This window comes from Vulpes lagopus, chromosome 19, assembly GCF_018345385.1.
Source record: "Vulpes lagopus strain Blue_001 chromosome 19, ASM1834538v1, whole genome shotgun sequence".
In the NCBI taxonomy this organism is placed as follows: domain Eukaryota; kingdom Metazoa; phylum Chordata; class Mammalia; order Carnivora; family Canidae; genus Vulpes; species Vulpes lagopus.
Genome location: NC_054842.1, coordinates 9,723,395 through 9,747,627, shown reverse-complemented (window position 1 = coordinate 9,747,627; position 24,233 = coordinate 9,723,395). Strand labels below are relative to the sequence as shown.

The following is a 24,233-nucleotide window of genomic DNA, read 5'->3' as shown; positions in this document are numbered from 1 at the left end:
CACATCTTCTTTATCCATTCATCTTTCGATGGACACCGAGGCTCCTTCCACAGTTTGGCTATTGTGGACATTGGTGCTAGAAACATTGGGGTGCAGGTGTCCCGGCGTTTCACTGCATCTGTATCATTGGGATAAATCTCCAGCAGTGCAATTGCTGGGTCGTAGGGCAGGTCTATTTTTAACTCTTTGAGGAACCTCCACACAGTTTTCCAGAGTGGCTGCACCAGTTCACATTCCCACCAACAGTGCAAGAGGGTTTCCCTTTATCCACATCCTCTCCAACATATGTTGTTTCCTGTCTTGTTAACTTTCCCCATTCTCACTGGTGTGAGGTGGTATCTCATTGTGATTTTGATTTGTATTTCCCTGATGGCAAGTGATGCGGAGCATTTTCTCATGTGCTTGTTGGCCATGTCTATGTCTTCCTCTGTGAAATTTCTGTTCATGTCTTTTGCCCATTTAATGATTGGATTGTTTGTTTCTTTGCTGTTGAGTTTAATAAGTTCTTTATAGATCTTGGATACTAGCCCTTTATCTGATGTGTCATTTGCAAATATCTTCTCCCATTTTGTAGGTTGTCTCTTAGTTTTGTTGACTGTTTCTTTTGCTGTTCAGAAGCTTTTTATCTTAAGTCCCAATATTCATTTTTGCTTGTTTCCCTTGCCTTCATAGATGTATCTTGCAAGAAGTTGCCGTGGCCAAGTTCAAAAAGGGTGTTGCCTGTGTTTTCCTCTAGGATTTTGATGGATTCTTGTCTTGCATTTAGATATTTCATCCATTTTGAGTTTATCTTTGTGTATGGTGTAAGAGAATGGTCTAGTTTCATTCTTCTGCACGTGGCTGTCCAATTTCCCAGAACCATTTATTGAAGAGACTGTCCTTTTTCCAGTGAATATTCTTTCCTGCTTTGTTGAATATTAGTTGACCATAGAGTTGAGGTCCCATTTCTGGGTTCTCTATTCTGTTCCATTGATCTATGTGTCTGTTTTTGTGCCACTACCACACCGTCTTGATGATAATAGCTTTGTAGTACAACCTGAAATCCAGCATTGTAATGCCCCCAGCTATGGTTTTCTTTTTCAATATTCCCCTGGCTTTTTGGGGGTCTTTTCTAATTCCATACAAGTCTTAAGATTATTTGTTCCAATTCTCTGAAGAAAGTCCACGGTATTTTGCTAGGGATTGCATTAAATGTGTAAATTGCCCTGGGCGGCAGTAACATTTTCACAATATTAATTCTTCCAATCCATGAGCATGGAATATCTTTCCATCTCTTTGTATCTTCCTCAATTTCTTTCAGAAGTGTTCTATACTTTTTAGGGTATAGATCTTTTACCTCTTTGGTTAGGTTTATTCCTAGGTATCTTATGCTTTTGAGTGCAAATGTAAATGGGATTGACTCCTTAATTTCCCTTTCTTCAGTTTCATTGTTAGTGTATAGAAATGCCACTGATTTCTGGGCATTGGTTTTTTATCCTGCCACACTGCCGAATTGCTGTATGAGTTCTAGCAATCTTGGGGTGGAGCCTTTTGGGTTTTCTACATACAGCATCATGTCACCTACGAAGAGGGAAAGTTTGACTTTTTCTTTGCCAATTTGAATGCCTTTTATTTCTTTTTGTTGCCTGATTGCTGAGGCTAAGACTTCTAGTACTATGTTGAATAGCAGTGGTGAGAGTGGACATCCCTGTCGTGTTCCTGATCTTAGGGGAAAGGCTCCCTGTGTTTCCCCATTGAGAATGATATTTGCTATGGGCTTTTCGTTGATGGCTTTTAAGATGCTGAGGAATGTTCCCTCTATCCCTACACTCTGAAGAGTTTTGATCAGGAATGGATGCTGTATTTTGTCAAATGCTTTCTCTGCATCTATTGAGAGGATCATATGGTTCTTGTTTTTTCTCTTGTTGATATGATCTATCATGTTGATTGCTTTACAAGTGTTGAACCAGCCTTGCATCCCAGGGATAAATCCCACTTGGTCATGGTGAATAATCTTCTTAATGTACTGTTGGATCCTATTGGCTTGTATCTTGATGAGAATTTTTGCATCTGTGTTCATCAGGGATATTGGTTTATAATTCTCCTTTTTGGTGGGGTCTTTGGTTTTGGAATTAAGGTGATGCTGGCCTCACAGAACGAGTTTGGAAGTACTCCATCTCTTTCTATCTTTTGGAACAGCTTTAGTAGAATAGGTATTGTTTCTTCTTTAAACGTTTGATAAAATTCCCCCCAGAAGCCATCTGGCCTTGGACTTTTGTGTCTTGGGAGGTTTTTGGTGACTGCTTCAATTTCTTCCTGGGTATTGGCCTGTTCAGGTTTTCTACTTCTTCCTGTTCCAGTTTTGGTAGTTTGTGGTTTTCCAAAAATGCATCCATTTCTTCTAGTTGTCTAATTTATTGGTGTATAGCTGCTCATAATGTTTTTTAAATCATTTGTATTTCCTTGGTATTGGTGGTGATCTCTCCTTTTTCGTGATTTTATTAGAGTCTTTTCTATTTTGTTTTTAATGAAGTTGGCTAATGGTTTATTTATCTTATTAACTCTTTCAAAGAACCAACTCCTGGTTTTGTTGATCTGTTCTACAGTTCTTCTGGTCTCTATTTCATTGAGTTCTGCTTGAATCTTTATTAACTCTCTTCTTCTGCTTGGTGTAGGTTTTATTTTGTTCTTTCTCCAGTTCCTTTAGATGCAAGGTTAGCTGCTGTATTTGAGCTTTTTCCAATTTTTTGAGGGATGCTTGTATTTCTGTATCCCAAAGATTTTGAATGGTTGTATCTTCATTTTCATTAGTTTCCATGAATCTTTTAAGTTCTTTTTTTTTTTTTTAAAGAAAATGGAAGCCTGCTTTTATTGATGCACACATTGACGGACTTGCGATTGGAAGGCGCAGTGACGTTAACATGACACTGGTGGTTAACGCAACGGAAACATGAGGGCAGGAGATGGCTTTGCAGGGACATGATGCCTTCATAAGTTAGGGAAACGAACTGCTAGCTGGCTGCCCTTTCATTTCATGTTCTTCACAAACTCCTCTCCCTTTTTGATGAAGGCCTTCAGCTCGGGGATGGCTTCTGCGATCATCCTCTCTTCAAAAGGGGAGATCTTGCCAATGCCTGGATTCTTCTTGATGCCCTTTTTCCCAAGCAGTAATGGTGTGGAGAAATAGGCACTTCCTGGGATTTAACAAAGGAACATTCGACAACTCCTTCCTTCCCATTCATTGCATCCACAAGGGAGAAGACAAACCGAGCTCCAGCGTATGCCATGGACAGGGTGGCAGAGCCTGCTCCAGCTTTGGCCTTCACCACCTCCGTGCCGGCCTCCTGAATCCGCCCAGTGACGGCTGTCAGCGGATCCTGGGGTAGGTCCACCTTGGGAGTGCACTGAGAGATCAGGGGGATGATGGTCTTCCCGGCATGACCGCCAATGACAGGAACATTGACTCGCGCGGGATCCTAACCCTTTAGTTCTGCAATGAAAGTGTTGGCCCTGACAATGTCCAGGGTCGTCACCCCGAAGATTTTATTGGGGTTGTAAGCTCCGTGTTTCTTGAAAACCTCCGTTGCAATTGGGATGGTGGAGTTGACCGGATTTGAAATAACACAGATCATGGCCTCAAGGCAATGCTGGGCGCAGGCAGCAGTCAGGGTGGCCACAGTTGAGGCGTTGGTGTTGAACAGGCCATCCCGTGTCATGCCTGGTTCTCTCGGGACTCCGGCTGGAATAACCACCACATCGCAGCCTTTGAGGCCATCCGGCAGCTGCTCAGGTGCGAGGTGGCCTTTGACGGTGGCTCTGGTCTCAATGTGGCTCAGATCTGCGGCCACTCCGGGTGTATGAGCAATGTCGTAGAGGGTCAGGCGGCCCACTAAGGGGCTGCTCTTGAGAAGCAGCGCAAGGGGCTGCCCAATTCCTCTGGAAGCCCCGAGCACAGCTACTTTAGCATTGTTCTGGGCCGAGGTGCTGAAGCTGCGGCGGAGAGCGGCACCGGCAGGGCGGGCGAGGGCGGAGGGCACGGCTGGCTGGAGCGGGCAGGGAGCCGAGGAGCAGGCGCAGGAGCCGGCGGCTGGCAGGCGACACCAACGACCTCCACCCTTTTAAGTTCTTCTCTAATTTCCTGGTTGACCCTTTCATCTTTTAGCAGGATGATCTTTAACCTCCACGTGTTTGAATTTCTTCCAAATTTCATCTTGTGACTGAGTTCAAGTTTCAAAGAATTATGGTCTGAAAATAGGCAGGGGACAATCCCAATCTTTTGGTATTGGCTGAGACCTGATTTGTGACCCAGTATGTGGTCTATTCTGGGGAAAGTTCCGTGTGCAATTGAGAAGAATGTGTATTCAGTTGTGTTTGGATTTAAGGTTCTGTAAATATCTCTGAAATCCATCTGGTCCAGTGTATCATTTAAAGCTCTTGTTTCTTTGGAGATGTTGTGCTTAGAAAATCTGTCATTTGCAGAAAGTGGTGTATGAATTCTACCAGTATTAGTGTATTAGTATCTAAGTATGTCTTTAGTTTGGTTATTAATTGATTGATATACTTGGCAGCTCCCACATTAGGGGCATAAATATTCATGATTGTTAGGTCCTCTTGTTGGATAGATTCTTTAAGTATGATATAGTGTCCCTCTTCATCTCTTACTACAGTCTTTGGGATAAACTTTAATTTATCTGATATGAGGATTGCTACCCCTGTTTTCTTTCGAGGACCATTTGAATGGTAAATGGTTCTCTACCCTTTCATTTTCAGGTTGTAGGTGTCCTTAGGTCTAAAATGAGTCTCTTGTAGACAGCAAATAGATGGGTCTTGTTTTTTTTATCCAGTCTGATACCCTGCGTCTTTTGATGAGATCATTAAGCCCATTCACATTCAGAGTTACTATTGACAGATATGAATTTAGTGTCATCATAATACCTATTCAGTCCCTGTTTTTGTAGATTATTTCTTTGGGCATCCTCTTTCTTTTACAGAGTCCCCCTTAATATTTCTTGCAGAGCTGATTTGGTGGTCATATATTCTTTCAGTTTCTGCCTATCTGGGAAGCTCTTTATCTCTCCCTTCTATTCTGAATGAGAGCCTTGCTGGATAAAGTATTATTAACTGCATGTTCTTCTCATTTAGGACCCTGAATATATCCTGCCAGCCCTTTCCGGCCTGCCAAGTCCCTGTGGAGAGGTCTGCTCTTAATCTAATATTTCTCCCCATATAAGTTAGGGATCTCTTGTCTCTTGCTGCTTTAAGGATTTTCTCTTTATCTTTGGAATTTGCAAGCTTCACTATTAAATGTCGAGGTGTTGGACAGTTTTTATTTGTTTTAGGGTGGGGCCTATCTCCTAGATCTGAATGCCTGCTTCCCTCCCCAAGTTAGGGAAGTTCTCAGCTATGATTTGTTCAAATATGCTTTCTGGTCTTCTGTCCCTTTGGCACCCTCTGGAACCCCAATTAAACATAGATTTTTTTCTTCTGAGACTGTCATTTATTTCCCTTAACCTTTCCTCATGGTCTTTTAATGGTTTTTCTCTTTTTTCCTCAGCTTCTTTCCTTGCCATCAACTTATCTTCTATGTCACTCACTCTTTCTTCTACCTCATTAACTCTCGTCGTTAGGACCTCCAGTTTGGATTGCATCTCATTTAACTGATTTTTAATTTCGGCCTGATTAGATCTAAATTCTGCAGTCATGAAGTCTCTTGAATCCTTTATGCTTTTTTCCAGAGCCACCAGTAGCTTGATAATTGTGCTTCTGAATTGGCTTTCTGACATCGAATTGTAATCCAAATTTTGTAACTCTGTGGCAGAGAGTACTGTTTCTGATTCTTTCTTTTGTGGTGAGTTCTTTCTAGTCATTTTGCTCAGTGCAGAGTGGGTAAAAACTTCCTTTTATACTAGAAAAAGGAAGAGAAAAACAAAAAAACAAGGAGGGGTATCCTCTGGTTCTATATACTGTAAATCCCTCGACTTCCCCTGGAGCTTTCCAGAGCTGTTCAGCCAAGAACTTGCTCTTTCCCCGTCCTTCCAGCTGGTGTTCTGGGGGAGGGGCCTGCTGTGTTGATTCTCAGATGTGTGCACCTGGGGGAGCTTCCGTGGCCCCGTTGGGTGCTGGGCTCAGTGGGAGCTGTTTATCCTGTGAGGCCCCTGTTCCCTGGCAGCGCTGCTCTGTCCCAGGCACAGGTGATACCAGGAGGAACAACCACACTGGCAGCGGCCAGCTCCCCAGCTCTGGATACAGCTCCCGCACTAACTACCACAGTCTCCCAGTCCGCACTGGCCTGGATGCTCCGGGAGCCGGGGGTGGGGGTAGAGGGGGTTGCTGATCCGCACAGCTCCGGGCCGCCAGGTGGCAGGAGAGTCCTTGCTGTCCTGTGCCCTCCCCGCCTCCACCTGTCCAGGGGGGAGCGCAGGATCGTGGGCTGGTTCCCCGGCGCCCTAGGATCCAGGGCCTGTGCTGCTGGAATCGCGCTCCCGGGGGGCGGCTCCCAAAGGCAGGAGGGCACAGACCCCTCTGCCGGGAGCCGCCTCCTGAGCTGCTCCCAAGGCCATAAGGGCTGCTTTAAAATTCTTGTCAGTTGGGATCCCTGGGTGGCGCAGCGGTTTGGCGCCTGCTTTTGGCCCGGGGCGCGATCCTGGAGACCCGGGATCGAGTCCCACGTCGGGCTCCCGGTGCATGGAGCCTGCTTTTCCCTCTGCCTGTGTCTCTGCCTCTCTCTCTCTCTCTCTATGACTATCATAAATAAATTTTAAAAAAAATTCTTGTCAGTTATTTCCAACATCCGATTAATCTTCAAGTTAGTATCAGTTGTCTTCCTCACTCAAATTGTAATATTCCAGTTGTTATGATGAGTGTTTTTCATTTGTACCCTGGACATTTTGGCTACTATGTTAGGAGACCCGGGGTCCTATTTAGCTATGTTGTTATTATAATAGGCAGTCCTTCTATTTAGGTATATTTAGCATAAGGCCCTGTCCTACTTTTTTAGACTAAGGATCCAATGAAAATTTAATTTTCATAGTATTCAAAAATCCACTTGGCTTATCTAGTGCCACTGAGGCTCACACTGGTTCCTGCTGTGCTGCATGAGGGGGTGCACTGGGTTTCCTTAGACCAGAATGCCAGGTGCCTCTCAGTAGGGTAAGGAAAACTCCACCTGTGGAACTAAAGAGACTTTCAGGGCTAAGCTGCCTAGTATGACAAGATTCTTCTCAGTATATCGAGGGGGAGAAAGGTATTAGCCCCATAGGGATGAAGAGGCTTCCTAGGCTGGGCACTTATGGTGGGGAGATACCCCCCAGCCTGTGGTGATACAGAGTGCTTCTCAACCCAGTTACTTGCTGCTCAGTGATAAAGGGGTCTCAGACCCAGCAGGGAAGGAGGGCACTTCCTATGTCCACTTGATCCTCCACTGATCCCAAAGTCCCAATCTCCACTTGATTCCCAATCCCTACTTGGCTCCCAATTGATTTCCCTTGTGGGTGGTGCCACGTTCACCTGCTGTTGTTGTAAGACTATTCCATCTGGGGAAGGAATGAGACTACCAAGAGGCTGGAGTCCAGGAAACATTGAGCCTGAATCATTTTCTGCTGTTGATTTGGGTATCGTAAGATGTCTTGCCACTACATTATTTCTCCAGTCTTGGGTGCCCAAATAATTTGCTTTTGCTTCTCTTCTTTCAAAATTCTCCTTTGGTTATTGTATTGGCCAGGGTTCTCCAAAGAAACAGAACCAACAGGATAGAGAGAAGAGGAAGAGAGAGATTTATTTTAAGGAACTGGGTCATGCAATGGCAGAGGCCTGACAATTCCAAGATCTGATGGGGGAGCCTGGCAGGCGGGAGACTCAGAGAAGAGTTAGTTTGAGTCCAAACACAGTTTGCTGGCAGAATTTCTTCTTGCTCTGGATGGAGGGGTGAGGGTGTCAGTCTTTATTCTGTTAAGGCCTTCAACTGATTGGATGGGGTCCACCCACATTATGGAGAGTGATCTACTTCACTCAAATTCCACATATTTAAATGTTAATCACTTCCAAAGGAACATACTCACAGAAACATCAAAATAATGTTTGAACAAATATCTAGGCACTATGGCTCAGCCAAGCTGACACATAAAATTAGCCATCACAGTTCTGTTTTGTAATTATGCTCTCTTTTGTAGAGAGTCTGTAGTTCTCATAAACTTCCATCAGTTTTGTAAATTGTTCAGGCATTTTCTCTTCTGATAATATTTCTTTTTTTTTTTTTATTCTTTTTTCTTTCTGGTGACCATAATCACCTATGTTTGTCAGACCTTTTCACTGTACTCTTCATGTCTCAAATTCTTTCTTTTGATTTTATGTCCTGTTTCTCATATTTTACTCTGGATATTTTCCCAACTTAGGTCCGAATTCTTTGAGTGTTGATTCATTTTTCTCTTCACGTATTTTTAACCTATCATTAGACCAATATTTTTTAAGTGGGCTCCATGCCCAATGTGGGGCTCAAACTCACAACCTTGAGATGAAGAGTCACATGCTCCACTGACTGAGCCAGCCAGGTGCCCCATAAACCTATTTTAAGCTTTTTAATTGGGCAGTTTTTCAATTCTAAATTTTCCATTGCATTTTCTTACTTGTTCTAGGTTTTTTTCTGTCTAGATTTTCAATCTTTTCCTTTATCTCTTTGAATATAGTAACATAGTTATTTTTGAATCTGCCTGATAGCTCAGCATCTGGGAAATCTGTAGGTCTGTTTATATTTTCCCTTCCTTTCTGCTTGTTTTTATTCATTTCCTCTCATCCTCTCTTGTACCCAGTTATTTATTTATTTATTTATTTGTGCATTAGGTTTGCAAAATTGAAGTCTATTTGTAGTTACTTTCCTCTACAGAGGATTCTTGTTTGTGTCAGGTGCCTTTTAGTGCCAGCAATCCAGGCATACATTCTCATCTCTAAGATTGAACTTCAACTTCAAAACTGAAACAACTGGTGGTGCCTAGTTGGCTGTCAGTTGAGCATCCGAATCTTGGTTTCAGCTCAGGTCATGATCTCGTGGTCATGAGATCAAGCCCTATCAGGTTCCACTCTTAATTGAGATTCAGATTCTCTCTCCCTCTGCCCCTCCCCCCTCCCTCATGCACACACTCTCTCTTTCTAAAATAAATCAATAAAATCTTTAAAAAAAAAAAAAACTGAAACAACTGGAATATCAGCTGATGTTCCTGCACAGGCTTTCTTCATCCAATTCACCCTACTTCAAAGGTGGAGCTTTTGGAGATCTCAACACAAAGTAAATGGTTTGGTTAGGCTCCTTTGGCAAGCCTCTAAATCCAATCTCCCTAATCCCAAACAACTGTCAAAACTGCTGCTGTCACTGTCACAAACTCACAAACTGGCAAATGCCCCAGGGGAAAGCTCCAAATGTTGGTTTCTCCCCCTTAGGCCATGGTCCCCCCAGGGCTCTGGTCCACTGATTCCTCACTATCTTGTTAGCTAGCTCTCTTATGCTTTTAAATGGATATATTTTATTATTTTTTCTACATATTTTATTCAGATTTTCCAGTTGTCCTCAGTAGAAGAGTAAGTCCCAATTGCCTGATCTGCCACTAACAGACATGTTCTTCAACTATCTTAAACAGGAGGAAATTATATGATTATGATGTATGGATTACCTAGCTCTGTACTCTAAATAAAAAGTACATAACAGCAAACATACCACAATTACTACAAACCAGGCAGTTTTTTTCTTCATTAGGAAGTGGGTACTAATATTAGCCTCATTTTTAAAAGAGAGAAACTAAAGCAAAGAGAAAGCAAATAACTTGCCCAAGAGCATGCAGCTTATAACTGGCTCCAGAGTCTATGCTCTTAACCACCAAGCAAACCTGCCTTACCTACTTAAATTTCTCAAAATCATACTAGCAAACTAACAAGAAATAATGTATAATCTCTTTCCAGAAAAAATAAAATTATATTTAAGATCATTTTCAATATCAATATCAATATCAATTTAGGATTGCTAAATCTCTATTTTGATACCTACGTTTACAAACTATCTTAAGACTGGTAATAGGATTTAATGTGTCCAACTGGACAGGCAAAGTAGTTCAATGTACAAGCCTAAAGATCCTTTTATGGGATACAAAAGAGAAGGACATACTGGAGAGGATCAAATATGCTCAGAGCACCTAACTGCAACTGGGGCCACAGGTAAAGGAAATGCATTAGAAAATTTTTGGTAGGAAGACACATGGTATCTTAAAAATATTCACTGAATACCTTCTGAAAGTACCAGGTGTGTATGGTTGAAAAATTACACCAAAGTTCATAGAGAAAGAGTTGGAATTATTAAGAGAGTATATTCTTTATATTTCCTTAAGTATTTATTAACTTTATAAAAAGAAATTATATATATACATATATATTTATTAATAATAGTTTTGGGGCATCCATGATATGTGACAGCTGCAGACAATTACAGGATATACAGCAGCTTGCACCAGGTTCAGTTTTTGCTATATATTTTGTGTAATATTACAAAATACACATATATATCCTTGGCACTTTGGAAGTCTTCCTTATGATCATTCTCTCTTATGCTAATAATATTAGAAATTGTTTTTATAAAGTTAAAAAATGATTCAACATAATTTCTACATTAGTGTTCATTCTCTGCAAACTCTATTGGCCAAACATTTGGATCTAAGTGATATTAATGATGATTATAATTAATTAATAATAGCAACAGTGGCTAATATTTTTTATAAAATGTGTTGTTGGTGGCAGGCTTTGCTGTAAAGTCCCTCAAAAATCAGAGTTATTATAGTTCCTACTCTTTCATTGAGGGAAATCAGAGTTATTATAGTTCCTACTCTTTCATTGAGGGAAATGGAGGCCCTGAGCATTAAATCAGTAGCTCAATGTCACCAATTGGTAAGTGGCTGTGCCAACCTACTAGGTAAGGAGACTTGACTCCAGAATCTATGTCCCTAACCTGCTTTATCCTACCTCTTTAAAGGGTCATTGTAAGAAGCAATCACACTGACCAAATCTTTCCCGCTATGTGTATGAAAACAATTGTTAAAAAATAATCCCAAAGTCTATGCTGTTTTCAAATTTGAATTTGGAATGCAAACCTACATTTATTCAAATTTTAAGTGACTGACTTTTCAACTTGCAAACAGTCTTATACACTTGAAACTTTTGACTAAACCAAAATATCTAACTTAATTGGCATATATTTAAGCATATGTCCTAGAATCTTTCTACTTGGAGGTTGTCAGAATATAATCTGCCTCCCCCAAAGGTATTAACTTCTTAGATTAGATTAGCCATCACTGGCTTCTGGTGGCAGATGTAGCTATGGAGAACTGGAAGGTCCCAAGAGCATGTGTCATTAAATCCCAGTAAATTTCCCACAGTTCTGACAGTCTACCCACACAAAAAAGGACATTGCAGAGAAGAAAATCCTCAAATGGAATATAAACATTATCATGTTTTGGCAGAAATCGAGATCAGAAAATCTGAAGATACGCAATTATTCGTTTTGCACTAAAAGACTTATCAGTCAGTATATCACCAACTACAGTATAATCTTTTGCTAAGACCCAGAGAAATTCCTGTTATCACATTCCCTTGTTGCTCAAAGAGCTGATGAAGCATCTGCTGAAATTAAGCTCATAAATAAAAATGTAAATTAAGTACTAGTAAGGCAAATGAAAAGTAGTGATTTTTTTTTAACTACACAGAATTTCCATTCAAGTTTATATTTTGGCTTCCTTCATTTATAGGATTTAGGGGAAAGACAGGAATACTAATTGAAAATACCCTTTAAAATAAAAATTTCCTAAAATGGATAGAAAATTAAAAACTAAAAAAAAAAAAAAAAAGAAAGGAAATTAAAAACTGAAACAAAAGATCAAAATCATTACTAACCTTAAGGCAGTCCTATAGCCAGAAGGAAACATGAAAATCAGCCTTAGCTCTGGCTAACTGAAAACATATTCTACCTGCAGTATTTGAGAATTCTGTGCCATGTCAGCTGTTACTTTGTAAAGAAATAATGGCGCCTGCTGCAATCTGATCCAGCTTTTCCTGGCATCAAATTCCTGAATATTATTCAGTCCACACCTGATATTCCCTCCTTCCTTCTTTCAGGACAAAGTAAAGAAAATCTGGAAGGACTACATTTTGCAAAAGAGATTTTCCAGGACCACAAAAAGACAGAACTTCCTGGCTTGAGATCCTAGTCCTTCCCATCCAAGTAAACCCTGGCCAGCTCTCCAGCTCTGTCCCTGCCCTCAGCATGACTATACTCTGGTCATGCCAAACCGCAGCAGTCTGATTTCCCTCCTTATCATTTCACTTAGGCAGTGCCTCCCACCCAGTTTAGGATCCATTTCAACTTTAGAGAAAACCTTCCCTGATCAGGCTAGATGCCCTCATTTTCTACTGCCCACCCCCCTGTCTTGGCACCCCTCATGCTGCAAGCCTACAACCATCTGCTTATGGCAGAGCTCTTTGAGGGTAGGGACCACACATTGTCAGTCTCAATTTTCTCGATGCCTTGAATAAATGTTTTGAGGGCTGCGAGAAGTTTGCGGGAAGAGACATCAGTACTATGGGTTTATCAGAGCATGCATTAGCTGCTGTATATAAAGTCACTTAAGGTGAAATTATCAGTCCCATGTTACAGATGATAAAACTGATGCTTATCTTGATTAAACAGGTGCCTGTGCTGTGTAAAGGAAATCAAAGAGGTGGAGTCAGACCCACATAGTTTGAGCTCTAGGCTCTCTACCTCTCTACTCTGAGGGAATGAATCCTTTATATCTCTCTTGAGAAATCAGTATCAGAACTCTACTGGAACCTGAAGCCATCTCTCCGATAACATGACTTTTCACCATCTTATCTACTACTTTATAAATCTTTACCACTTGAATTTCCATTGGAAACAAAAGATGGAGAAAGGGTTCTTATAAGCCTCTGAATTTGAAGCACAGAAGTCTGTTCACATCAAAGTGCTTTCTGCCCACCAGCTTTGATCAATTCAGGCAATTCCACCGTCCACCAACAATTTGGTAATGCCACCCAATTTCATTCTTGGGAACTTCCATTCCCACATTTCATGTGGTATTGGTGGAACCATTCGTTTTGAAATTTTCATCACTTCAGGCCAAGTACAGGCACAGAACTCATGCCAGGCCAATGAGACTTTCTCCCCCAAAATGTGACTCTTATACCAAGTAGTCCAAATACTGTAATTGGAACTGAGTATTTCTGAAGACCCCTCCATGAAGAGGTTCTCCAGCTGTTCACACAACCAAGAACAAGATCCTTAGAGCCATCCTAGTTCCATTATCTGAAGCCTCCAAATCTTTTTCCAAACATTTCCTTATTCTGCTTAAGTCAAAGGCTATTCTTGTCCTTTGCAATCAAATGATTCTAACTAGCATATGCACATGTATGAATAATAGGGCTTGCTTCCATACCTGAAAAGGAGCTGAAATTATCTTCTAAGCATTTTAAACTAAAATTGGAAAGCATCCACTTATTACTAAGCATACATAAAGCTCTTTAGAGGGCAGCCCACGTGGCTCAGTGGTTTAGCGCCGCCTTCAGCCCAGGGCCTGATCCTGTCGACCCGGGATGGAGTCTCAGATTGGGCTGCCTGCATGGAGTCTGCTTCTCCCTCTGCCTGTGTCTCTGCCTCTCTCTCTCTCTCTCTCTCCCTCTCTGTGTCTCTCATGAATAAATAAATAAAAATCTTAAAAAAAAAAAAAAGCTCTTTAGAAATAACCACGTTATTTTTATGGTAAAGAGGTTTTTTGCAGGGGGGGGATAAAAATTCCAAATAAAAGGGAAATCACAAGTAAAAAGTAGACAAAGTTGATTTCTGGTTTTCACAAATAAAAGACAGCCAATAATAGCAGTTTTATAAAACCTTACCTAACTAGGCAACAGACATCTGTAGTCTCATTCTTCCTATGGGGAAACAGCCTCAGAGAGATTCAGTAATTTACCCCAGGTTACAAATCTAATATTCAAATAGACATTGGTATCTCTCCAAAACCAATGCTCTGCCTACTGTGACACATTGCCTCTATATAGTATAATTCATTGAAATCCACCCAAAAGGCTCAAACATCATCTACCTGTATCTTTTTTAAGAGATTTTATTTATTTATTTTGAGAGAGAGAGAGAGCATGAGTGGGTAGAGGGACAGAGGGAGAGAGAGAATCCCAAGCAGACTTCCTACTGAGCACAGAGCCCAATGCGGAGCTCCATCCCAGCACCCTTAGATCACATGACTGGAGCCAAAATTAAGAGTCCAAAGCTCAACTAAGCCACCCCAGGTGTCCCCATCTAACCCATACCTTAAGCTCCTTGTCCACCAATGTAGTAATTTAAGCATCCTATGATTAGCAGAAATGGATCCTATCTTTCTCTGGCCCTGGATTTCCCCATGACTGATAGTATGCTTATTATGAAATATGAAGATTGCTTTATCAGGAACACAGACACAGACTCAAAGGATCTCACAAACCAGTTCATTACCCTTGAGTAACCAAGAGAGTTTCAGGTTACAGGATTCAATATTTATTTATTTATTTATTTATTTTAGGATTCGATATTTAAAATACAGGTTTCCCCACTGCCTGAAAGTAGAGTGTTCCTATGAAAACTTTCTTAAGCTGAAATAGTGTAAAGCAAAGATATAATTACCATTAATTCATATGGAAATTTTTTTTTAGCATTCCCAGACCTTAAAAATAACCTCTTAGGCTTTTCTGATACCTTAGGACATATCTTGCTCATGGATGCACAAAATAAATCAAAATAAAGCATGGATGCTCACAGACACAGTTCAAAGCTATGAGGGTTTGATGCTGAGATGCTGAGTGTGATTCTCAGGAAAAGAGCTGGGTAGTGCCAGTCTGGCTGCTCAGGATAAATGCTGCCTCTATAATGGCTCAGCTTGCTGCAAAACAAAACATTGACTGCTATTTTCGGTTTTGGTCATATTTTTTTTTTAGATATGAAAGTCCTCTTTGGATTTTTCTCAATTAGTAAAAACCAGTACTAAAGGAGATCTTTTGTAAAAGCAAAGTGGCATAACATGAACTTTCAAAAGCAGCATATACCTGTATAACACTTTAGAAATTGGCTGTATAACAATGTGAATATACTCAACACTACAGTACTATATACTTATAAATGGTTACAATGTAAATTTTATGTTAGGTATATTTTACTGCAGTTACGATTAAGATATATATATATATATATATACACACACACACATATATATATGTATAAAAATATATATTTATTTATTTATTTCCAAAAACAAATGTCAATTTTATATCACATCTACTTAGGCTATACTAAGGAATGTGAAGCAGGTTATCTTCTGTCCCATGTTCCAATGAGCAAATCTATACTTCCTAGCAAATGATATCAAGCTTTAAGTAATAGATATGGCTTGATTTGAAAAAGTCAGCTCTGTCCAGCCCAGAGCCAGCAGCCTTGACAAACCAGCATCAGGAACTGAATGATGTTCAGTATATTTCAAAAACATAAATAATCCCCACATTTCAAGTACATGCCTGACAGGTGAGAGGCTGAAAAGAAAGGTTCATCCAAAAAGAAATCCTATTCTAATAGCTAAATAAGAACTTTAAATGCAAGATAGTAAACACCACATATCCTATGCAGGAGGAATTTTCCTTGTGTTATAGAGTCCATAAATAGTCATTTGTTCCAGAAACACCTGGGAATACATTTTCAGATGAAAAATAAAAAACACTGATTACTTCTCCATGAGCATCATAATTTAGGAGGGGAAGCATTCAAGTCAACAGACTATCCCACATAGAGAGTGAGCAATGCTCAGTCTAGGAAATGTACAAAGCTCTACAAGGTAGGAGTAGAAGGACCATAAGGGGGGCCCATAAAAGGCATAGAGTAAAATTACTAGTTAAGAACAGTAAGAGGTTCATCAAAATATTTAAAAGGAAAAACTGAGAAATGAGATGTCCATGGAAGTTTTGAAAAGCTTCAATATATGCCTGGGAATCTACAAAGCTGTGTGCATTCACAGAGCTGAGTGGATACTCAAGAGAAGAGGTACAAAGACTCTAATCTCTCATCTCTTGATGAACCTTCAGGCACCAAGCAAGGAAGAAGTGAAGACTAAGACAGAAGTATAAATTGCCTGCCACTGAAAACATACTCAAAACACAGAGCCCTTTAGCAAAGGCTGGGAGACTTATTGACTCAAAGCATCTAGAAAATCTCTGTCCAATCAGCTGACCACTAAACTAACCAAGAAAAACTTCAGGAATCATACATTACAAAGAATACAGAATTTACAGAATTAGTCTAGAGAAGTCACTAAATAAACAGAAACAATAATAAATCCAGGGGAAGGGGAAATCTGATTTTCAGAGTTGCCATGTTATATTTTTTGAAATGTCCAATTTAAAAAGTTATGAGACATGTAAAGAAATAGGAAAATGACTCACATGGGGAAAAATAACAATCAATACAAACTCTCCCTGAGAAATACCATATATCAGACTTACAGGACAATAACTTTAAATTAGCTATTATAAATATGATCAGAGGCACCTAGGTGTCTTAGTTAGTTAAGCATTCAACTCTTGATTTCGACTCAGGTCAAAATGTCAGGGTCTTTGGATCATGCCTCATATCAGCTCCAGGCTCAGCAGAGAGTCAGCTTGATTATTCTTTTCCTCTGCCCTTCCCCCTACTCATGTGCGCTCTCTCTCTCTCTTTCTCTCTCTCTCTCTCTCTCTCTCTCTCTCAGATAAATAGATAAATCTTTCTTTAAAAAATAAATATAATCAAAAACTAAAGGAAACCATGTCTAAATCATTCAGGGAAGGTATGAGAGTGATATTTCACCAGAAAATATCAACAAAGGGAGAGAAATTATGAAAAAGAATCAAGTAGAAATTGTGGACTTGAAAAATACAATAACTGAAATGAAAAAAGCACTAAAAGAATTCAACAGCAAATATGAATTTGCTGAAGAAATACTCAGGTAACTTGAAGATAAATTTTGAGACTGCTTGAGATTGAGATAATCTAGTCTGGGTAAAATAAAAATGAAGAGAGTCTCAGAAACCTGTAGAGTACCATCAAGCACACAAGAGAAACAGGAGTGAGTAAAAGGCATAAAAAAATATCTGAATAAATAATGTTGGATAACTTCCCAAATGTGATGAAAAGCATTAATCTGCTCATCCAAGAAGCTCAACAAAAATTCTAGGTAGGTAGGATAAGGTAAAAAAGGCACACTTAGATACATCATAGTCAAATTATCAAAAGCACCCCACACCAAAAAAAAGAAAGAAGAAGAAAGAATCTTGAAAGCAGAGAAAAAGTGACTCATCACATACATGGATCCTCAATCAGATCAACTGGTAAACTTCTTAACAGAAATCATGGAGGCTGGGCAGCCCAGGTGGCTCAGCAGTTTAGCATTGCCTTCAGCCCAGGGCCTGGTCCTGGAGACCTGGGATCGAGTCCCATGTCAGGCTCCCTGCATGGAGCCTGCTTCTCCCTCTGCCTGTGTCTCTGCCTCTCTCTCTCTGTGTCTCTCATGAATAAATAAATAAAATTTAAAAAAAATAATGGAGGCCAAAAAACTAAAAGAAAAGGACTATCAACCCAAAAATTATATGCCCAGAAAAACTACAGTAATAAATAATAAATTAGGACAATAAGGCATTATAGATATACAAAAACAGAAAGACTTCATCACTAGTAGACACACCTTATAAGAAATACTAAAGGAAGGGCAGCCCTGGTGGCTCAGCGGTTTGGCGCCGCCTTCAGCCAAGGGCATGACCCTGGAGACCGGGGATCGAGTCCCAAATTCAGGCTCCCTGCATGGAGCCTGCTTCTCCCCCTGCCCGTGTCTCTGCCTCTCTCTCATGAATAGATAAATAAAATCTTAAAAAAAGAAAAAAAAAAAGAAATACTAAAGGAAGACCTTATAGTCAAAATTGACAGAAGTAAAGGAAGAAATGGATAATTCAGCAATAATATTTGGAGACTTCAATACCACCCGTCAATTATATTTTGCTAGAATAAGTAGCAAAACCAACAAGAAAACAGAAGACTTGAACATCATAAGCTAATTAGACTTGACATCTACAGAACACTCTACAGAACAGTCCAGTATACATTCTTCTCAAATGCACATGAAACATTCTCTATATAGACCATATATTAGGCTGTAAAATAAATCTCAATAAATGTATAAGAATTGAAAGAACACAGAGTATGTTTTCTAACCATGGTAGAATGAAATTAGCAATCAGTAACAGGAGGAAATTCAGGGAGTTCACATGCATATGGAAATTAAACAACACATTCCTAAGTAACCAGAGTCAAAATATGTAAGAAAATCCTTAGAGGGATGCCTGAGTGGTTCAGTGGTTAAGCATCTGCCTGAGGCTAAGGTTGTGATCTCAGGGTCCTGGGATTGAATCCCATATCAGGCTCCCTGCAGGGAGCTTACTTCTCCCTCTCCAATTCTGCCTATGTCTCTGCCTCTGTGTCTCTCATGAATAAATCAATAAAATCTTTAAAAAGAAAAAAAATAAAATACTTAGAGATGAAATAAAGTGAAAACACACATACCAAAACTTAGAAGATGCATTGAAAGCATGCTTAGGGGTAAATTTATAAACATCTATATTGAAAAATGATTAAGTATCACAAATCAATAAGAAATTGATTCTAACTTCTTAAGAAATTAGAGGGAAAAAAAAAACCAAATAAACCCAAGTAAGCAAAAGGAAGGAAATAATAAAGTCCAGAGAGGAAATAAGTAAAATAGAAAAACAATGAAGAAAACTCAATAAAACCCAAAGTTGATTCTCTGAAAATATCAACAAAATTGACAAACTTAGTGACACTGACCAAGGAAAGAACATAATATTCAAATTACTAAAATGAAAGAGAGAGGTCAATATAGAAAAAGCATCATAAAGGAATACTGAGAACAATGGTATACCAAAAATTGGATAACCTAGATGAAATGGAAAAATTCCTAGACAGAATATACAAAAATTGACTGAAGAAGAAAAAGAAAATAAATCTATAACAAGTAAAGATTTTAAATTAGCAATCAAAAACTTCCCACATAAAAAAACACGTTTAGATATCATGTATTTAGATATCATTCACTGATATCATACCAAAAGCAGAAAAAAAGATACCACAACAAAATAAAACTGTACACCAATATTTTTATAAATATAGATGAAAAATCCTCAATGAAATTTTAGCAAACAAAATCCAGCAACATATAAAAAAAGATTATGTATACCATAACAAAGTGTGACATGTCAGAAATGCAAGGTTGGTTGAATATGTGGAAAAACTGACTGTAATAGCATATTAATAGGCTAAAAGACAAAGATTACATGACCATCTTAATAAAAGAAAAAGCATTTGATAAAATCCAACACCCTTTCATGATATATATACTCAACAAACTAGGCACAGAAGGGAACTTTCCCAACTTGATTAAGGCTATCTATTAAAAAAAAAACCTCACAGCTAACATCATACTTAATGGTGAAAGGATGGAGGCTTTCCCCTCAGATATCACTTACATAACAAGATTGTCACTCTTACCATTATTGTTCAGTATTGTACTGAAGGTTCTAGCCAGGGCAATTTGATAGTAACAAGAACTAAAAAGCATCTAGATTGGAAAGGAAAATGTAAAACTATCTCTATTTAGAGAAAACATGATACTTATATTGAAAATTCTAAGGAATAAGCACATACACAATCAGAACCAAAAAACTGAGATCAACTAGGCTGCAGGATAGAAGACAAAAATCAGTCATATTTCTTAACATTCAAAATGAACATTCAAAAAATAAAATTAATAAAACAATTCCAGGGGATCCTTGGGTGGCTCAGCGGTTTGGCACCTGCCTTCGGCCCAGGGTGTGATCCTGGAGTCCCGGGATTGAGTCCCACATCAGGCTCCCTGCATGGAGCCTGCTTCTCCCTCTGCCTATGTCTCCACCTCTCTCTTTCTCTCTCTCCCTGTGTCTCTCATGAATAAATAAATAAAATATTTTTTAAAAAAAGAAAACAATTCCATTCACAACAGCATCAAAAGAATAAAATACTTACAAATAAATTTAACATAAGAAGTTCAAGACCGTACACTTAACACAGGAATGACATCCCATGTTTATAGACTGGAAAAACCTTAATGCTGCTAAGCAAAACTCTCAACACTGATCTATATATTCAATCCAATTTTTATCAAAATCTCAGCTGCTTTTTTTTGCAAGAACTGACAAGCTGTTCTAAAAATCCATCTAAGAGTAAGGACCAAGAATAACCAAACAACCTTGAAAAAAAAAAAAGTTGTAGGACTCACTTCTCAATTTCAAAACTTATTACAAAGCTACAATTATCAAGACAGTGTAGTATCAACATTAAGGATGGAGATATAAATCAATGGGATAGAATTGAGAGATCAGAATTAAACCCTCATATTTGCAGTCAATTGATTTTGGACAAGGGTGTCAAGACAATTCAATGGAGAAAATAATGGTCTATTCAACAAATAGCTGAGACAACTAGATATGCACATGCAAAAGTTAGACTCCTACCTCACACCACATACAAAAACTAACCCCAAAAAGATCAATTCTCTAAATGTAAGTGGTAAATTATAAAACTCTTACATGCAAAAATTATAAATTTTCATGATCTTGGGTTAAGAAACTTGAGAAGTTTCTTAGCTATGACAACAAAAGCACAAGTGACAAAAGAAATAGATAAATTGGAACTCACAAAAATGAAAAAACTTTTGTACTTAAAAGGCACTACCAAAGATGTGAAAAGACAACCTACAGGATAACACTATATATCCAATAAAGGACTTGCATTCAGAATATATAAAGAACTCTTACAACTCAATAAGAAAAATGCAAATAATCCATTTTTTTAAAAAATGCAAAGGATTTGAATAGACATTCAAAGAAGATACACAAATGGCCAATAAGTATATGAAAAGATGTTTGAAAACCATAGCCATCAAAGAAATGAAAATCAAAATCACATGAGATGCCACTTCACATCTAGTAGGATGGCTATATCAAAAAAAAAAAAAAAAACAGGTGATAACAAGATAGTAAGATAATAACAAGAGTACCTGAAACACTTTTGTTTCAGTATTTCACAAGTTCATCTCCTTAAATGTTCAATCATCAGGACTTTGTGCAATGCCTGACTCAGAGTGGGTGTGGACAAAATACCTGATTACCAAAGGAATGAAAGAATGAATAAAGAATTCCCTTCTGACTCTAGGGGCACTCTGGCCCACGAATGGCTGTCCCCAAGCACACTCTGCAAACCAGAATCCACTAGGAACCCTTGCATGGTATAAGGAGCCAGATCAAGTTCCAGGACCAGATACATGGGGGAACCCATGGCTCCTCTGGCCTGGATGCCATTACTCCAAGACTTCCAGGCACCTGTTTCTATAATCCTAGTGACTTCCATCTGATGCCCTACCTCTCCCGATACTCTATGGGGACTGTAAGCTCATACATTTTAGACAAAACTTCCCCTCATTAAGCAGAAGAGGCACTATGATTTTATTTCTAGCAAGTAAGAATAGGCCTGGAGGTTGAAAATTGGTTGGGAGATCTTGTTATCTCCTGCATTAGAGGTTAAACTGTATCTCCTACCTATTGGATCATGGTGGAAAATATCTTCTGAAGTAAGGACGGTAAAGGTCAGGGAGATGCTTCTGTGGCCTCTTCTGGTGGCAGCAGGTCTTGGGAGATGGTTTCCAATGACATTACATAGGCACTCACACAAGCCCCAAGCACAAAGTAGAGGGAAGGGAAAGAAAGTAGAAGTTTAAACCAATTGTTCTCAACTGAGGACTATATTGGCTCCCAGGGGACATTCAGCATGTTTGGAGAAGTCTTTAGTTGTCACAACTAGGGGTGTGCTACTGGCATCTAGTGGGTAGAAGCCAGAGATTAATGCTAAAAACCCTATGATGCACAAGACAGTATCCCACAACAGAGCATGATCTGGTCCAAAATGTCAATAGAGCTAATTTATCCATGGTTGAGAAATCCTGGTCCAAACAGAAATGCCCCCAAGCATACCCAGCAGAATTCACAAGGATTCTGTTACTTACACTGTTACTATGTAAGATCATTGCAGATTCTGGGCTCAGAAATCACTCAGAGCCCAATGGTTCATTTCATGTGTCAGCTTGACTGGGCCACAGTGTGCGCAGATACTTAAACATTATTCTGAGTATGTGTATATGTCTGTGAGGATCTCTAAATGAAATTCACACTTGAATCAGTAGAGCAGATTGTTCTCTATAATGTGGGTGGGCCTCATCGAATCAGTTGAAGACTTAAACAGAGCAAAAGAGGAGACCTCTTCCTCAACTAAGAAAGAATTTTCTATCGGATGTGTTCAAATTGAGACATTGGCTATTTCCTGCCTCAGGACTGAAACTGGAACATCAGCTCTTCCTCGTTCTCAAGGCTGCTGGCCTTTGGACGGGAACTATATCATTGGTTCTCCTATTCTCAAACCTTCAGATTCAAACTAGAGCTATACTGTTGACTCTCTTAGGTTTTCAGCCACAGAATATGGGATATGTCAGCCTGCATTTAATCATGCAAGCCCATTACTTATGATAAATCTCTTTATTTTTACACAAATGTATAAATACATATACTTATACACGTACACATCCTATTGATTCTGTCTTCCTGAAGAACTCTAATACAGACACCTATACACATTACACATGATTGACAAATGGTCTCATTAACAAACTTTGATTGTATTTTTCTGGCTTTATCTGCAATGACTGTACTTACAGGAAACAAAAAGCCCAGTGTTTATTTTAAAGCCCAGTGCTTTTCTCTCCCATCTTAACATTAAAGCAATGTCTGCAATCCTCTACTTGTGTTTTCTGAGCCTCTGGACACAGTGGAAGCCCTATGATGCCTTTCCTGTCATTTAGGTTTTTTCTCCGTCTGCTTTCCATCCTTTGGGTGTTTTCATGTAGATTCCCTGCACAGAGGATAGCTAATGAACACTCGATAAAAATACACAGCTCTTCACCCCACTGAGAATTTCCTCTTCAGTTTCAACTGGATAATGATGCTCTTTGCTCTCTCTACTATATAAAAGTCTGGTACATTTCTTCTGTCTGTAATAAAAATGCATCAAGATAAGAGTTGGCAGCTGGCTGTATTTGGAATTAGATCACATAATTATAGTGGAGAACATAAACTATAAAGAAATATACACTAAAACCTCACTAATTCAGACCCATCAATTCTGAATTTGTGATCAAACATGGTAGCCTAAAATCTGCTGTTCTGTTTGTTCTCAAAGTAAAGGGATTAAGACAACTAATAGTAGATGAAAAAATGAGAATATTTACCTTCCAAAGGGAGCAAATTATTATCAGGTACTTACTTAGGAGTATCAATTTATATGTAAACACCACAATTACAGTGTAAGCAAATAACAGCTGCAGAGCCTGGCTTTTTAGTATGCAAATCTCAGATCTGAGGGTTTTCCTAGTCACAAATGCTGGGACTTAAGCCCAGGACCAAGGTGAGTCTTGTTTATTCAAACTTTCACTGAGTGGAGGCCAGGATAGCAGGCAGCAAAGGATGATCCAGGTACAGTGTGGAAAGAGCTACCTGAGGGATGGTCAGTGAGTCACTACCCCGATGGTGGTGAAGGAACCAGAGATGGGAAGGCTTCTGGGTGTTGTGATAGGGTCGGGGCCCAAAGGAGACTCCTCTAAGGAGGAACAAGCTTGGCCAAGTCTCTAGGTTGAGAGAAGAGCACAGACAGAGGCATCCCTTAGAGATGTGCCTATCATTCAATATGTCTCTCCCAGTGTTGTGGAGGGAGTCTGTGAAGCCATGTTGAAGAACTTGGACTTCATCTGAGGGTCCTGGGAGCCACTGTAGGATCCTAAGTAGGGGAACACCTGGAGGCACAGCATTTTTGCTTTCCTGCAGTCACTCCGGTAGCAGTGAGAAAGGCAGAGAGTGGACAAGAACACAGGCAGGCAAGTGGGAGCCACCATGGTGATCTACGCAAGAGCTCTAAAATGAAAGCAGAGAAAATGACTCAAATCTGCCTATTCTCTTCCCAGTTAAAACTCCTTCCTCCTGGAAAATGTTCAGGAAGT

General features: G+C 39.5%; 1 protein-coding gene and 1 pseudogene across 4 annotated transcripts in view; both read right to left on the bottom strand.

The window, feature by feature from the left end:
- LOC121478813 (myosin VIIA and Rab interacting protein) overlaps positions 1–24,233 on the bottom strand; it is a 364,253-nt gene that overhangs the window by 318,901 nt on the left and 21,119 nt on the right. The window lies entirely within an intron of this gene.
- Positions 2,848–24,233, bottom strand: part of LOC121479061 — a 39,961-nt pseudogene continuing 18,575 nt past the window's right edge.